This window comes from Panthera pardus, unplaced genomic scaffold, assembly GCF_024362965.1.
Source record: "Panthera pardus isolate Hobbes unplaced genomic scaffold, ASM2436296v1 HiC_scaffold_3, whole genome shotgun sequence".
Classification (NCBI taxonomy): Eukaryota; Metazoa; Chordata; class Mammalia; order Carnivora; family Felidae; genus Panthera; species Panthera pardus.
In genome coordinates this window covers 16,685,102-16,696,702 of record NW_026526876.1, presented here as the reverse complement: position 1 = coordinate 16,696,702, position 11,601 = coordinate 16,685,102, and the positions used below count along the sequence as shown (strand labels likewise).

Sequence of the window (11,601 nt, the reverse complement as noted above, 5' to 3'; positions counted from 1 at the left end):
AGAAGTGAGGAAAGGGCCGCGTAACTGATTTGCTTAGGGAAGCTAGAAGCCAGTTTCGCAGATTTGGCCGAGGTTCTTTTATAAATCCTGTTAGTAAATGTTAAGAATTGAAAGTCCTACTGTAAATCTTTCGGTCGCACTTGAATTTTATGGCGTTCAATCCACCAAGTTATGCCATTTGTTGTTCTTGCCTAGTTTAATGTGTCTTGTGATTTAAACTGTATACTTTTTAGTCTGTATTAAAATACAGAGCTCGGATGAGCTTCCAGATAGGTGGCTGTTTTGGTCTTGAGATCACTGTTGGCATGTGATAGCATGTAGGCAATTAGACATTTTTCTCATTAATAAATTTTAATAAATCACCTGGGCAAAAACTCATTTTTAAAAGTTACAGTATTAAAGTCTGTGTATAAACTTTCATAGATGTGCACGCTCTACACATTATTATTCCTAAAGAGTTTCTGATTTTTTCTTTTTCAGGCTGCTGATCAAAAAACCAAAGGTAAGTTTATTTTATTTGCGGGCGGCACATTTTACTGCAGCAGCAGACTTTTTATGATGAGGGTGACTCTCGTTTCAATTGATAGTTAGAAACAAAGACTCTAACCCTTTGAATCTTTTGAATCTTCTTTTATTATTCACTGTGAAATTCTTCATTTATCACTGTTTTTACATCTGTATTTCATTGGCATTTGTTTGACCTAAAAATGCTTAAAGAACGTCGTATTCGCTTTCTAAAAAATGCTTTTTCATTTTCCTTTGGTTTGCTTTCCACCAAACAAGGACTAAGCTGATAATGTTGATCCGGTTTGAATAAGACTGAAAGATACTGACATTTTTGAAGCTTCCACTTTCTCTCTGCTGACTCTTTATAATAAAAAGAGGTCTATTCTTTTCTTATTCCCTCTTTGCTTACTGATACAGAAAAGATTTCTTTATTATTTTGAGTCCCGACTTCGCTTATGACTGCCTCGTGGGTGTTGCAAACGCACGTAGTTCCCTCAGAAACCTGGGCATCCCTGGGATCTGCTGGAAAGGGAGCGAAGCGGCAGCCACGCCACGAGCTTCACTCCGTGCTCACTCTAGTCGGGGACAGTCCGGTGGCGCGTGCGCGTGCGGGATCCGCGCACACCAGCTCTGTAATTTGGGGCCGGCGACCTCACTTGTCAACCTCGAGCACCTCCTGTTTAAAATGAGAAAGCTGGTGAGCGCATGGTTCCCACCTCGTAAAGCTGCTTGTGCAGATCCAGTGAGACCATGTAGGGAACGGGCTCAGGGCCCGGCATACAGTTGGTGCTCAGTAAGGGTTAGCTGTAACGAATGGTTACGATGTTACAGTTTCTGTTGGACCGTCACGTGTGCACAGTCACACACGCGAGCACACGCAAGCATGTACACACGCTGTAAACACTTAGCGGGGTGCCGTTTCGGGTGGTGCCACTGGTAAGACCCTACTTTTGTTTGGCGTCTTAGTTTCCGAAGTAAAATCTGTGTCTATGACTTCATTTGAACCGCATGCCCGAGCGGAGCAGGTGTTAGTTTACCGTGAAGAGACAGGCTGATGGCGCGAGTTAAGTGGCCCGCACTTGGCCAGCAGTTTGTGGAGAGAGCAGACCGGAGAGGGCCTGGGCTTCCCGACCCCCGTGCAGCGGGCCTCCGAGTCCCTGCACCAGGGTCGCAGTACGCCTGGCACTTCCTATCAAGTCAATGCTGAGCGGCAGCCTGGTTCTCAAAAAGGACATTTTTCTGTACTCGGAGAAGCAGTGGGAGTTTATATCACACTTTTCCAGAAGGTCCAAAGGGTTGTGGTGCATAGTTGTATTGGCAGTGACCATCTTGAATAAGAAACAGTGGTTTCTTAACACTCACCTCTTACAACTACAGGATCGTTGTTCTGAATCCCCCCACTTCCCCCCTTTTTTTTCTTTTTTAAAGCATTCTGGGAAGCTTTTATAACCCGATTCAATCTCGGCTGCATTCTGTTGTCATCGTTGACTCTTCAGATAGTAACAAATCGCTTTTGGTTGTGCAGTGATCGTGACTTACGTGGTCCTGCCACACTACCCGGAGTTATCATTTCCCGTTACCGTTCCGATGAGTATTGCCGTTGCATACTCCAAACTCTGCTGGTATTTTACGTTCTCCTTTTCTCTCCTCTAAATTACTGCTCCTTTGGGTCCAATTTGTCATCAGCTGTACTAACTATAACTAGCCTCAGCACACATAACAGTAATGGTTATTAATGTCTTCTAAACAACGAAAAAAGGCGTTTTAAATTATAAATACTCTAACAGTGCCGTTAGGTAATTCGTTAATGAATATGAGCAGTATCGAGGTTTACATTTTTCTCAGGTGCTCCCCTATTACTGGTTCAGATTGAAATTAACTGCCTGCAGGAAGGTGGTTCTGAATCTCTGACTGGACGTGCGTGTTGGGCACCACAGGCTGGGCCCGCCCTTTCCCTGATGAGCACTCCCCTCGGCCCCTGCCCCTCAAAGAACTGCGCTCCGCACTTGGAAAACCTTCGTGAGAGCCTGTTCACAAGCAAAATTGTTTTTTGTAAATTCTGTGAAACACTCTCTCTGCGTTATTGGTGACTAGAGGGAGAGGGAGCGGAACACAGTGACTTGTTCCGCCTCGGTGAGACTCGGGGTGCTCTCGTAGCTGGGGGCTGGCAGTCAGACACGACCCTGTCGTGAGATACCACCAACCTATGTATTGTATTTCTGCCGTCTGAGCACCTGACGCTTTTTAATGGGTTTTGCTTCGGTAATCCGTGATCTGTTTTCTTTATTTTGGGCGCTGCTCTTAATTTGGGCACAGATAACAATAGCTTTCTATGTGATGTGATGACTTTGTGAGCCCAAGTTGTCTATTATTGTGTTCTGGGTCTTTTATGAATTTAATTTTTTTAGGATTAATTATAACATCCATAAATGTGAAGTAATTTAATTTATTGGTTTTGACCAGATTTCCTAAAGTTCATAAAATAGATAAGTTTTCATACAAGAAGCTCAGTTAATTATATCATGTATGAAAGCGAGTATCTTGATGACCCGATATGTCTCAAACTCCATATGATTAACGCTTTATGGTTTTGAGTCATATACTGTAATAAATTCACACATTATGATTAGTCTCCTAATCTTGCTTCAAAGGGTGGACTATAATTTAAGTTTTGCGATCGGGTGTTCAACTTTGCCATGCGTTCAATTTGTCACGCTAATTTTACGAAAATCTTTATGAGCTTTTGTTAACGTAAATCAGTTGAAACCGTATGCCCTCGGCAGCCTTAGGCGGGGTGACAGGGGTTTTGGGGGGGTCACAGATGATACGCACTGTGCTGTAGTCCTGTTAAGGCTCATTCTCGACGTGTATTTCTCTCGGTACGAATGCAGGTGAGAAGTGAAGCTGAAAGCGTGCCCCCCCAATCTCGTAGTCGGGTGTAGATATGGACGAGTGGAAGTGAGGACCCAGCCTCCGCCTCACCAGTTAGCTGGCCCTCCTCTTCGGCGGCGCGGGCCGACTGCGGTTCACTCGGTCCTGAGCTATTTGCTCAGCACAACACTCAGCGGTTTGTTTTTATCAGGCGTCACGTCCGTGTGTTCCTGAATCACACGGTGTGGTGAAATTGGCCAGGTTCCCCGAGTTCACGTGTATTCGCGTTCACGTCCACATAACCAAAGCAGATATTATTTTGAGCGTATGAGCTACTCTTAGAAGCAGTCGCTACAAGTCTGGTTAGCGTGCTCAGCATAGTATGGTTTATAAAATATGGCGTTTTGTTTGCCTGTCTACAAAATTAACAAAATCTTAGGGGGTGAGGGATCCTTAGAGACTCTCCAGTTCCTTCATTGATTAGGAAATGAGGTTCAGAGAGGTTAAGCGCTTAGTCTATGTCTGGACAGCTGTAATTAGGGGCAGAACACTAGAACCTCATCTTCCGGCTGCCAGTTATATATGTATCGTACTGCCCTGTGAGGGACACATCAACATCGTATATCCATTGTCAGTGTAATCGCTCATTTTAGGAAGTACCTTAGGGTCTTTTCAAGTGAGGCTGAAAGAAATTCCTAAGGGATTCAGTTTGTGAGGGATCTTTATGGGATGGTATCTTAGAGGATTTTAAATATTAGATATCTCTCTTTAGCCATGTTACCGTGTTTAAAGTAATTGTTTAGTTTTTCTGTTAAATCCCTGGAGAAGGAAGATATAATAAATGCATTCCTATTTTTTCCGTGGGAATGAAAGAAAGTATATTAAGGTGTGGTAATTTTCCCCTAATACGTAGGCAGCTTAAAAGGATAGAAATTATCGGGGGGAAGACAGCTAAGCGGGTACGTGCGTAGGAGTTCCCCCTCAGACTTAGAAGGAAGGGAATATCCGCCGGTGGCTGGGAAGCCGCACGCTGCTTCTGTTACAGGCCCTTTGACAACATCTCCTTGCAGGCCCTTCTGATGAGTCTCCGACGAAGTGAAAGTCCACATCCCCGTTTAGCTTAACTAAGCCAAACGTTAAACATAAAGGCAGTTCCAAGTTTAGCGAAAGTTACAGTTTATAGCTCCAAAGGAAGCTGACAATCTGCTCTCGGAGAAATCACTTAACAGATTACTTTCTTTTTTTCTTTTTCTTTTTTCTAAAACAGCTTTATTGATTTAAATTGGCACACAGTACACTGCACGTGTTTCGTAAGTTTCGGTGCGTGCGAGCCTGGAAACCGTCCCCGCGATGAAACCACTCCTGAAGGTTTCCCCGACCCTTCCTAGCCACTTCCCATGCCCTCCCCGCCTGCATCGGTCCGTAGGCAAACGTTGGCTGATTCGCTTCCCGCCACTACCGCAGGTTTTCTTTTCGAGACTCTCGTTAGGGAAACGGAATCACACAGGATTCACTCTTGGCTTCTTTCCCTCAGTAATGCTTTAGGGATTTCGTCCCTGTCGTGGATATCAGCAGTTCACCCCTCTTCGTTGCTGAGCAGAGTTCCATCGTTTGGGTACATCACAGTTTGTCCATTTACCCGTTCGTGGGCACGTTGAGTTGTTTCTGGTTTTTAACTCCCGTGAATAGAGCCTCTACGAACTTTGATACCGAGGTCTCTGTATGGACATTTGCTATGATTTTTTCTGTGGTCGACGTGTAGGAATAGAACGGCCGGATCTTGGAGTAGACACGGCTTTACCCTTCGAGGAAACCGCAGAACGTTTCAAAGTGGTTACACCCCTTCCCAGTTCTACATCTTACCAACACCTGGAAAGTCAGTCTCGATTTTGGTAGCCATTCTGATAGGTGGGTGGTGATCTCTCATTGTGCCCTCGACTGGATATCTGTGAGGGCTGATGGTGTTGAATGTCATTCCTGTGCTTTCTTGCTCTCCACGGATCTTTGGCGAATTAGTCAAACGTTTTGCTACCTTTTAAAAAGCTGAGTTATTTGCTCTCTTATTCCTGACTGGTTTCTACTATTAAATTGGCCTCTAGAGCTGGGCAGAGAGACTCATCGTGGCAGCTTAGTTTTCTTCATGCCTCAGTCGTTGCCCTTTCTTTCTATGTGTACGGTCATTTGTAACAGTAATTTCAGAAAATACGGTAGTTGTGATCACGTTCTATCTAGCTTTTAACACGTCCACTAAAGATTGCATTAATAAAGGAGTGGTTAGTCACCTTTTGCTAGCTAGAGTTGTCAAGTTAGTTCATTAATTAGACAATTAACAAATATCCACCGGACAGAGATAGATTCTCTGTTCTCAAAGAGACAGGTTAGATATATAAGCAAATGAACTCAATAAAATGTTCCGGGGGTTGTGTTTTATTTATCCCACGTCTCGTTCCTGAAAGGATTTAAGTGCATTTCACTTTTCATTCAATATTTATATCCCTGGAAGAAAAGATGGCCTGTTTTTAAAACTAAGTGGGAAAACTGGGGGAAAGGCAAATAGTGGTTTAGAACAAGATAAACACAGGCTGGGACTGGCCCCTCTCCCGGTTGTCCCCAAGTCAGCTGTGCACATGACACGAGGTGGGGGGCGCCTTTTCCCGGCCATCCTGAACCCACCCATGGGGCCCCTCTCACCAGCCTGTCCTACCACGAACAGTGAGTTGAAACTAGAGAGGTGGAGGGCAGGGAGGCCCACAGGGCCCGTGTTGGGGCTCCAGGGTGACCTTTTAGACCAGAGGGCGCCACTGGAGATTTTGAATGGGGGAGTGACATCATGAGGTTCGCATTTTAGAAGGATCCCGGAGCATGCCAGATTGAAGATGAGTCCGACGGTGGCGAGAGAACTGGCGGCAGCGGGTACGTTGAGACCGCCGCCTACTCGATGACTGTGTGGCGCGGGGTGGGCAGAGAGGAAGGGTCGTGGTGCGGGGCAGACAGAGCCTGGAGACTGACCGGGCTAATCCGTTCCGGCGGATACTTTACCGAATACCTCCTGTGTGGCTGGCACTGTTCGCTGTGGGGGGAGAGATTTAAAGGCACAGGTAGGCTTCCCACCCTCCTGGAGGGGAGAGTCTTACGGGGAACGGGCAGAAACCTCAGCCGCAGTGCTGTCCGTGTCGTTACTGACTGGAACGGCTGCTGCGATGGAAAGGAACGTTGTTTAATGAGAGCATAGAACAGAAGAATCGGAACCGGGCTGCGAGGGGCCGAGGCATCCTGAGTGAAGCTTGAACTGAGATCTGAAGGATGGAGAGAAGGCAGCTAGCTAGGCCGGGGAGAGCAGAGAGGGGACTCCAGGGCGCCCACAGAGAGAGGGAACGGCATCTGCAAAGGCCGGCCGGCTGGGGTGGCGTTCTCCGGAACCAAACAAAGAGCTGGCGCAGCAGGTGAATTGTCGGCCACGGGGGAGAGTGGCGTCACTGAGGCCAAGGTGGATGGGGACCCAGTGCGCACAGGGCACGTGGAGGTGGGATATTCCTTTTCAAAACCCATTTGCAATATGGCCGGTTTGCCTCCCCTTCCCCAGCCTTCTCCCACCGAATGTTGGCATAGTCTGTCTCGGGCTCCCTCTTCTGGCAGGTTGTAGGATTCTGCACTTCTGGAGGGTAAACATCGCAGGATCGACGCTGTTCCACAATTTGTACATTTATTACAGAAAACACACACACACAGGCGCGCGCCCGCGTGCGGTCCTGCCACACCAGGCAGTAAGCATGCTCTGAGAGAATACGTTTCAGACATAATTCCACTTAAACCTTCTGTGTTTCATGAGATTTAGGATCTGCTGTTTTTCAAGAGCTAGTTCAGTTCCAGATGATTGAGTATGGAAAGAGACGAGGTCAGGCTGGAGGTGAGAGAGCCGAGAATCTCTGTGCTCAGGGGACTCTGTTCACCCTTCATGTCTGTCCAGTGTGTCGCCTCATCTGGGGACATATTCATATCCCCAGTGTTCCATATTAAAAAGGTGGTAGAGAAGCCAATATATATTAATGCTGTATTGTTTACTTGGCTTTAACATATGCTGTTATCAAATTTTTCTACTTGGATCTTCTAAATCTGCTGGCTGTTGCTTAAAAGAGGTTGGAAATATTTGCCTGTATGATAATTGCCTGTATGTTCATTTCTTGAGAGTAGAAGAATCCAAGGACCAAAACAAAGTAATCTTCTAATAAAACGATTCTTACTGTTAGCGGTCATTATTAAAGCAAATTTACTTTAACATTCATATTATCCAGTCTGGTGTACTAAGAGTAGCATTTAATTTAATTTCATGCTTTTTTAGAGAGGTAACTGTAATACATTAGAATAGAAAACACCTCTAAACAGCATTCTCTCATTAGCAACAGGCACTAAGATAATGTAGTTAGTAGTTAATGAGTTTGTGTTCATTTTGAGTTGAGCTCCCCAAGTTGCCATGGTGACGGATCGGCCAGAAGCCGTCAACAGAACACACAGAAGGCCAGGGCTTGGTACCCCGCCGGGGCTGCCAATAAACACAGCAGATGGACCCTCCTGCACGTAGCGTCTTCCCCTCGCCTCTTGTTCTAAGGAACTTCTTGCTGCCGCGTTTGCTGCTGTGTAGGTTGCAGAAGAGATCGTAATAATGAAAATCTTCCTTGGAATCACAGATTCTTTTAGGCCTGGAAAATAGTTCTCTTTTATATAGATCTCAGTAAATGTAAATTAAAATGTTTAAGAGCTCTACATCTTTGAGTATGGATTCTGAAATAGCTAGAGTTAAGGCATGATTTTTGAGTATTTTTCTTTTGCCATTATGTGGTATCTGTATGGAAGAGAAATTCTATGCTTTATCATGCAAAAGACTTCTATGTCTTGACTTCTTTTTTTTTTTTTTAATGTTTATTTTTGAGACAGAGCACACACATGCAAGCAAGCAGGGGAGGAGCAGAGAGAGAGGGAGACAGAGAATTAAAAGCAGGCTTCAGGCTCCGAGCTGTCAGCCCAGAGCCTGACACGGGGCTCGAACCCACAGACCGTGAGTTCATGACCTGAGCCGAAGTCGGACGCTTAACCGACTGAGCCACCCAGGCTCCCTTATTTCTTAACTTCTAAGATGCCACCAGTTCTGGAACATCATTGATCTGATAACGTCTTCCATACGGATGTAGTTGGAGGGCTAATGAAACTATATTAAATTTATACACTCATTGTAAGGTGCATCCAAATTTCAGAAATAAGGTATGTTAACATGTCCCTCTAGCTTGGCGTTTATAAAAAGTTACTTTCCATGCTCACCTGCCAGTGTGCTTTAGGGTGATTGCGGTAGCCCATGAGACTCTAACGGAGGGCGTGTGTAAGGAGGTCCCATTTCAGTAAATGCCGTTATCAGGAGACCACTGTGGAATATCTAGGTCATGAGCACATACCATGATGTTGTCAAGGTGAGAGAGTTGCATGTACTACTTGCCAAAAACAAAAATCAGGTCTTTTTTGTTTGTTTGTTTAAATTTCTTAATGTGCATTTATAGAGGGAGACACTCTAAAGCAGGCTGCAGGCTCTGAGCCGTCAGCACAGAGCCCAGTGCAGGGCTCGAACCCATGAACCGAGAGATTGTGACCTGAGTCAAAATCGGATGCTCAACCGACCGAGCCACCCAGTCACACCCCCCCCCCCCCCCAAAATCTGGTCTTAATCAGAGTTCAGTTGAAGTGTATAGAAACCACTCTAGCTGTTTTTAAGTACAAGGTGCTTGTAAAATCATTGTGAGGGAAGGGAGAGGGGCGCCCCCCTAGGCTGGGCCTCCAGAGCAGATTCCCCACAGCTCATCCCAGAGAGCTGCTCCCTGGGAGAGTGAGGAGGCCTCACCGGCACCGGCACCGTGTCGCCACTGCCGCCCAGGGATCGGGAGGCCGCCGTCAACACTATCGCTTCCCTGCCTGAGTGGTCGTGATTGGGAACTAGGACCCTACACGGCAACAGACGTCCACCATCCCCAGGGCTGTGCTTATGGCTGGAGCTGGTGCGGCAGGCAGAGAGCGGCCAGGTCGCTGGCTGCCGGGTCGCACGGGCACATGCATCCGACGGGCCTGGTCCACAACCGAGGCCTCCTTGCAGCCATGAGCCAGACCCCTGTGAGTCCTGCTGCGGGTGTGCGTGTTGGAGAAGGAGGGCAGGCGGAGACGGCTTTGACGACCGCCCGGTAACATTTTTTAAAATGATGGGATGGGTGACTGTTGATCAACTTCTGTGTGGTGTTCGACACTTTCCAGACGGTGGAGATGTGAGACCCAAATGAAGTGGGAAGTTTAGGGCCAGGCTAGAGATCTGACCCTGCAGTCAGGAGAACAGATGTCAGTACCTGTGCTAACTTACCATGGTCACTTCTGTCAGAGTCTCTGTCTACCTTCCTCCCTTCTTTCGTTCATTAATTGCAGTTCACGTCACGTGACTTTGAGTTTTTGTTCATCAGCCTAAAGTCCTTCCCGCTGCTTCCTCGAGGAGGAAGAGGAGTGAGAAGGATTGTTAAGACTGACCAGGACTGGGGCTCCTGGGTGGCTCAGTCGGTTAAGCGGCCGACTTCGGCTCAGGTCACGATCTCGCGGTCCGTGAGTTCGAGCCCCGCGTCGGGCTCTGTGCTGACGGCTCGGATCCCGGAGCCTGCTTCGGATTCAGTGTCTCCCCCTCTCTCTGCCCCTCCCCCACTCATGCTCTGTCTCTGTCTCTCTCTGTCTCTCTGCCTCTCTCTCTCTGTCAAAAATAAACAAACATTAAAAAAATAAGAAAGACTGACCAGGACTGCTGACCAAACTTCAGTCAGGCTCCTGAACCCTCTGGCAGCCCCATCCGCGAACTTCCTTGTCAAATCCAGTTTTAGCAAGAACCCTGCGAGTCAGTTTCACAGAACCACCCTCCGCTTCCCAGATACCTGACTGGGTTCCCCATCCTCCACCGGCCCCTGGGTGACGCCTGACCCCCCGGCCTGCTTCCGGCCAGAATCCTGCTGGGTCGCATCAGCCAGAAGCCCCCTGCCCCTTGATGTATTGTCCTCGTAGCGATTTTCCACCCGCTGCCCTCCTCCTGCTCCCTCACCGTAAATCCCCACCTGTCCCCGCTGCACTCGGGTATGAGCCCTGTCTGTCTCCCCCACTGCACATCCCCTCACATGGTCCCTACACCCGCGCGACGGTCCTGAGTGGAGTCTGCCTCAGTGTCCTTAAGTGTCACGTGGCATGTTTTTTGTTTAACATAAGAAACACAGTGCACTTACTATATGCTAGACGTTGTTCTGAACAGTTCTTTACCTATAGTAACATTCACCCTTCAGAGAACCCTCTCAGTAAGGAACTCTGTTTTATCCTCCTCTTACCCCCACTTCGCAGACACAGAGGTTAAGTAACTTACCCAGGATCGCCCGCCGGTAAAGGGGCAGAGCTGAAGTTTAAACCCCAAGTCCATACTCGTAACCACTACACTGTGTCTCTGGAGAGGTGCGTGGGAATGGTAAATCCCAAATTGCTCATGGTGAGAATCTCTTCGGGGTATACATCCAGGGAGGGGAAGATGGGCTTTGGTGGAATCGGTGACATTTTATTTCTTAAACTGGAGATTGGATACATGAAGGTTTGTTGACTATTCAGTCTTTGTGCTTTTTTGTCCATCTGATATTTCCACATTTTTTTAAATATTTATTTTTGAGAGAGGGAGAGAGAAAGTGTGTGTGTAAGTGGGGGAGGGGCAGAGAGAGAGGGGGAGACAGAGTCTGAAGCAGGTTCCAGGCCCTGAGCTGTCAGCACAGAGCCGGACGCATTTTTAAAGAAAAGAAGGTCTTGGTAGTATGACTTGGGCAGTAAGGTGGAAACGCCTGGGTGCCCTGGGTGCCCTGTGCTCTCATGCTCCCGGTTCTGTTGAGCCCCTGGTGAGGAGCGGACGGTGGACGGCGGTGGGAACCTAACCTCCCAAGGGGGGCCCCGCAGAATTTCTACAGTGGAGCAAGGAGGGGGCTGCTGCCGTGGGCGCTGGCTGCTGTGTTGTCTCCCTTGCCTGTGAAGGCGACGTCGGCCAAGCAGACGGGATCCCCTGGCTCCGGAGCCTGCACAGACAGGGTCTTGATCAAGGTCACCTGCTTGTGGAGTTTAAATAGCAGTGAAAGAGTGTATCGAGACCCCGTGAACTTGTAACCGAGGGAGCCTTTCCCTGGAGAACTT

The 11,601-nt window shown here is 47.6% G+C and overlaps 1 protein-coding gene across 1 annotated transcript in view; it reads left to right on the top strand.

The window, feature by feature from the left end:
* Positions 1–484: 484 nt before the first annotated feature.
* The window catches only part of TNRC6C (trinucleotide repeat containing adaptor 6C), a 96,610-nt gene continuing 85,493 nt past the window's right edge, over positions 485–11,601 (top strand). The window contains 1 exon segment of the mRNA XM_019466070.2: positions 485–502. The gene's annotated coding sequence lies outside the window, so the exon portion shown is untranslated.